This window comes from Heptranchias perlo, chromosome 8 (assembly GCF_035084215.1).
Source record: "Heptranchias perlo isolate sHepPer1 chromosome 8, sHepPer1.hap1, whole genome shotgun sequence".
NCBI classification, from domain to species: Eukaryota; Metazoa; Chordata; class Chondrichthyes; order Hexanchiformes; family Hexanchidae; genus Heptranchias; species Heptranchias perlo.
The window spans coordinates 2,388,212-2,393,899 of NC_090332.1; positions in this window are offsets into that span (position 1 = coordinate 2,388,212).

Sequence of the window (5,688 nt, forward strand, 5' to 3'; positions counted from 1 at the left end):
GCAGATGACACAAAACTTGGAAGGGTAGTAAACAGTGTGGAGGATAGTGATAGACTTCAAGAGGATATAGACAGGCTGGTGGCATGGGCGGACACGTGGCAGATGAAATTTAACGCAGAAAAATGTGAAGTGATACATTTTGGTAGGAAGAACGAGGAGAGCCAATATAAACTAGAGGGCACAATTCTAAAAGGGGTACAGGAACAGAGCGATCAGGGGGTATATGTGCACAAATCATTGAAGTTGGCAAGGCAGGTTGAGAAAGTGGTTAAAAAAGCAGATGGGATCCTGGGCTTTATAAATAGAGGCATAGAGTACAAAAGTATGGAAGTCATGATGAACCTTTATAAAATACTGGTTCGGCCACAACTGGAGTATTGTGTCCAGTTCTGGGCACCGCACTTTAGGAAGATGTGAAGGCCTTAGAGAGGGTACAGAAGAGATTTACTAGAATGATTCCGGGGATGAGGGATTTAGTTACGTGGATAGACGGGAGAAACTTGGATTGTTCTCCTTGGAACAGAGGCAGTTGTGAGGAGATTTGATAGAGGTATTCAAGATCATGAAGGGTCTAGACAGAGTAGATAGAGAGAAACTGTTCCCATAGGCAGAAGGGTCAAGAACCAGAGGACATAGATTTAAGGTGATCGGCAAAAGAACCAAAGGTGACATGAGGAAAATCGTTTTTACACAGCGAGTGGTTAGGATCTGGAATGCACTGCCCGAGGGGGTGGTGGAGGCAGATTCAATCATGGCCTTCAAAAGGGAACTGGATAAGTACTTGAAAGGAAAAAATTTGCAGGGCTACGGGGAAAGGGCGGGGGAGTGGGACTAGCTGGATTGTTCTTGCATAGAGCCGGCACGGACTCGATGGGCCGATTGGCCTCCTTCCGTGCTGTAATCTTTCTATGACTCTATGATTCTATAATATGATAGAATTTCACTGAGTGTGAGAGTGACGTACTTAAGTCCGAAACTAGAGTCTTAAACTTTAAATAAAGCCAATTATATAGTCATGAGGGGCGAGTTGGCTAAGGTAGATTGGGAAATTAAATTAAAGGGTATGACGGTTGAAAAGCAATGGCAAACATTTAAAGAAATATTTCAATATTCTCAACAAATATACATTCCATTGAGAAATAGAAACTCCACAGGAAAAATGATCCACCCATGGCTAACTAAAGAAGTTAAGGATCGTATTAGATTAAAAGAAGAGGCCTATAATGTTGCCAAGAAGAGTAGTAAGTCTGAGGATTGGGAGAGTTTTAGAAACCAGTAAAGGACGACCAAAAAATCTACAGATAAAAAGGAAGAAAATAGAATATGAGAGTAAACCAGCAAGAAATATAAAAACGGATTGTAAGGGCTTGTACAAGTATGTAAAAAGGAAGAGAGCAGTGAAAGTAAATGTTGGTCTCTGGAGGCTGAGACAGGAGAAATTATAATGGGGAATCAGGAAATGGCAGATGCGTTAAACAAATATTTTGTATCTGTCTTTACAATAGAAGACACAAAAAACATACCAGAAATAATGGGGAACCAAGGAGCTAATGAGAGTGAGGAATTTAGAATAATTATTATCATTAGAAAAAAAGTACTTGAGAAACTAATGGGACTAAAAGCCAATAAATCCCCTGGACCTGATGGCCTACATCCGAGGGTTCTAAAAGAGGTGGTTGCAGAGATGATGGATGCATTGGTTATGATCTTCCAAAATTCCCTAGATTCTAGAACAGTCCCAACGGATTGGAAGGTAGCAAATGTAACCTCGCTATTCAAGAAAGGAGGGAGAGAAAAAACAGGGAACTACAGGCCAGTTAGCCTGACATTGGTTGTCGGGAAAATGCTGGAATTCATTATTAAGGAAGTGGTAACAGGGAACTTAGAAAATCATAAAATGATTAGGCAGAGTCAACATGGTTTTATGAAAGGGAAATCATGTTTGACAAATTTATTAGAGTTTTTTGAGGATGTAACTAGCAGGGTACATAAAGGGGAACCAGTGGATGTTGTATATTTGGATTTTCAAAAGGCATTCGGTAAGGTGCCGCATAAAAGATTGTTACGTAAGATTAGGGCTCATTTGGTTGGGGGTAATATATTAGCATGGATAGAGGATTGGTTAATGGACAGAAAACAGAGAGTAGGAATAAACGTGTCATTTTCAGGTTGGCAGGCTGTAACTAGTGGGGTGCCGCAAGGATCGGTGCCTGAGCCTCAGCTATTTACAATCTATATTAATGACTTGGATGAAGGGACCGTGTGTAATGTATCCAAGTTTGCTGACGATACATAGCTAGGTGGGAAAGTAAGCTGTGAGGAGGACACAAAGAGTCTGCAAAGGGATATAGACGGGTTAAGTGAGTGGGCAAGAAGGTGGCAGATGGAGTATAATGTGGGGAAATGTGAGGTTATTCACTTTGGTAGGAAGAATAGAAAAGCAGAATATTTTTTAAATGGTGAGAAACTATTAAATGTTGGTATCGAGAGAGATTTGGGTGTCCTGGTACAAGAAACACAAAAAGTTAACATGCAGGTGCAGCAAGCAATTAGGAAGGCAAATGGCATGTTGGCCTTTATTGCAAGGGGGTTGGAATACAGGAGTAAGGAAGTCTTACTACAATTGTACAGGGCTTTGGTGAGACCACACCTGGAGTACTGTGTACAGTTTTGGTCTCCTTATCTAAGGAAGGATATACTTGCCTTAGAGGCGGTGCAATGTAGGTTCACTAGATTAATTCCTGGGATGAGAGGTCTGTCCTATGAGAAGAGGTTGAGTAGAATGGTCCATTCTCTCTGGAGTTTAGAAGAATGAGAGGTGATCTCATTAAAACATATAAGATTATGAGGGGGCTTGACAGGGTAGATGCTGAGAGATTGTTTCCCCTGCCTGGAGAGTCTAGAACTAGGGGGCATAGTCGCAGGATAAGGGGTCGGCCATTCAAGACTGAGATGAAGAGGAATTTCTTCACTCAGAATGTTGTGAATCTTTGGAATTCTCTATCCCAGAGGGCTGTGGATGCTCAGTCATTGAGTATATTCAAGGCTGAGATAGATAAAAATTTGGACTCGAGGGGAATCAAGGGATCTGGCGATCGGGCGGGAAAGTGGAGTTGAGGTCGACGATCAGCCATGATTTTATTGAATGGCGGAGCAGGCTCGAGGGGCAGTATGGCCTCCTCCTGCTCTTATTTCTTATATTGTTATGTAGCAAAGCATTCTAGCAAAGATCTGGCAGATACAAGGGGCCGAATGGCCTCCTTCTGTATTGTAAATGTCTATAGTTCAAAGGTACATTTCACATTTCTAAAGCTGTTTGCATTATCTTGAGATCGTGCCCTGTTCTCTTTGATTCATCTACAACAGAGAGCATCCATGTTTAAGATCTCTGTTCCTTTAGCCAACTATCAAATCCTCCATCAATCTTCTCAGACTGAGAGAATTCAGCCCCAGTTGCTCTCATCTTTGCTGCTAACTCAGAGCTCTGGTCCCTGGTGTCGTGCTGGTAAATCTGTGCGGGGCGCTTTCTCCTGGACTATTATTTTCCTTCTATAGCGAGGAACTCAAAACTTGAAGTAACTCACCTGCTATTCCAACAAAGGGAATAAATATAAGAGAAGCGCCAACAATCGTCCCTATCAGCATCGATTTTTCATGTTCCTTCTGTTTTTCTAATGCGTCCTTTGCTAATTGCAGTGATGATTCCGCTACCTGCAGGCGGTTTTCATACATTTCTTTCTCTTTTTTAATCGTGTTTAAATCACGCTGCAAAGAGCCTAGCTGATTTTTCTTATCTTTCATCTCTTCTTGCAATCCACCTTTCTGTTCAGTTAACTTCTCACACTCCGATTGAATCTTTTTCACATAACCAGAGGCAACGTTATAAGCTTGCTGTGCCTCTCCGTATGCTGCGAAAACCAATTCCTTAATCTTTTGGGTGTCCATCTCACCCGAGGGGTTGCTGCTGACTTTGACCAGGTTGGTTACCAGTGACCCAATAGCTTCTATCTCTTTCAAAAGACAGCCTCTGATTTTGTTGATAATTTCTTCATGTGTAGAACAGTTTGCAACTGCCATGATCCTGACCAACTATCTGGAAATTTAAAAAAGAAATGAATTACACATCATCATATTTTGGCCCTGAAATTCTGGGGTCCCCGCTCCATCACAGGATGTGTGGAGAAGCGGGACTCCTGTCCGCTAGGAGAAAAGGATGTTAACACCACCCCAAATAGCGGAAACAGGGCTATTTAAATAAGTTACCTGTCCAGATAATTCCATTAACTCCCTTTCTGCTCCAGTGGAGGGCGAGGGGGAAGACACCCTTATTGGGTTGACCAAGTAGGTAGAAATACTTTATGTCATTACCCCTACAGGGCGAGAGGGCTGGCCTCTAAAGATAATTGATACCATCTTCCACTTGAGTTGTGTGTCAGCCTGGCTGAGTGGTAGTGGTCAGAAGGTCATGGGTTCAAGTCCCACTCCAGAGACCTGAGCATATAATCCAGGCTGACACTCCCAGTGCAGCACTGAGGGAGGGAGTGCTGCACAGTCGGAGGTGCCATCTTTCAGATGTGACCTTAAACTGAGGCTAGGGTTGCCAACTCTGGTTGGATTTATTCCTGGAGGTGTCATCACATCACATCCTGCCTCCAACCGACCCCACACTCCTGCCATTGGTCACCTGATATGTTCATCTTCACGGCGTACCACCCTCCCATGGCCAATCAGAAAGATAACACACTCTTCATTACCTGATTGGATGCTTGTTGGTCAAACAGCCCTTTTTTCCCATGTCCGATATTTTTGTAACTAATGGTCAAAAGTGTTTAAAGAATTTTATTTTTAAAAACGCCATTTTTTTAATTCTGTGATTTTTCTCCTGGTCTGCTCGCAGCAGTGTCCTAGTGATTAATCTTTAATTCCTGGAGACTCCAGGGCAATCCTGGAGGGTTGGCAACCCTACCTTCAACTGAGTCCAATTGGCAACAGTATCAGTGAGGTTAACAAGTCTTCACCACAAGTGCACTATTAACCGGCCCGCCAAACAATATTGTCCTCTACTTTGCCTCATTAACTCTGCATACCCATCCATTCATCTTGGTTGTCACCAAACTGAGGCTATGTCTGCCCTCGCAGGTGGACATAAAAGATCCCATGGCACTATTCGAAGAAAAGTAGGGGAGTTCTCCCCCAATATTTATCCCTCAACCAACATCACTAAAAACAGATTATCTGGTCATTACCACATTGCTGTTTGTGGGATCTTGCTATGCACAAATTGGCTGCCCTGTTTCTTACATTACAACAGTGACTACACTTCAAATGTACTTCATTGGCTGTGAAGCGCTTTGGGATATCCTGAGATCGTGAAAGGCGCTATAGAAATGCAAATTCTTTCTTTGCTGCTACCTTATTGTGGGCAAAGTTGGAATGAAATTGAAGCAATTTATTTTGCCACAGGTGATCTGCCTTTAGTGTTTTTCTACCTGTGTTGTAGGCAAAATTGCTCTGGGAACTTTGCATTAATTCTTCTCTGAATAAATTGTAGTTTTGCATCTGGGTTGCCCCCATATTAATAAATGACTCAGATATGAGAAACATTGTAAAACAATATTTTTTAAATGTGGTACCTACAAGAATTATCAATCAGCATCAGCTTAGAAAAATCAAGGCCCGACTCACCAC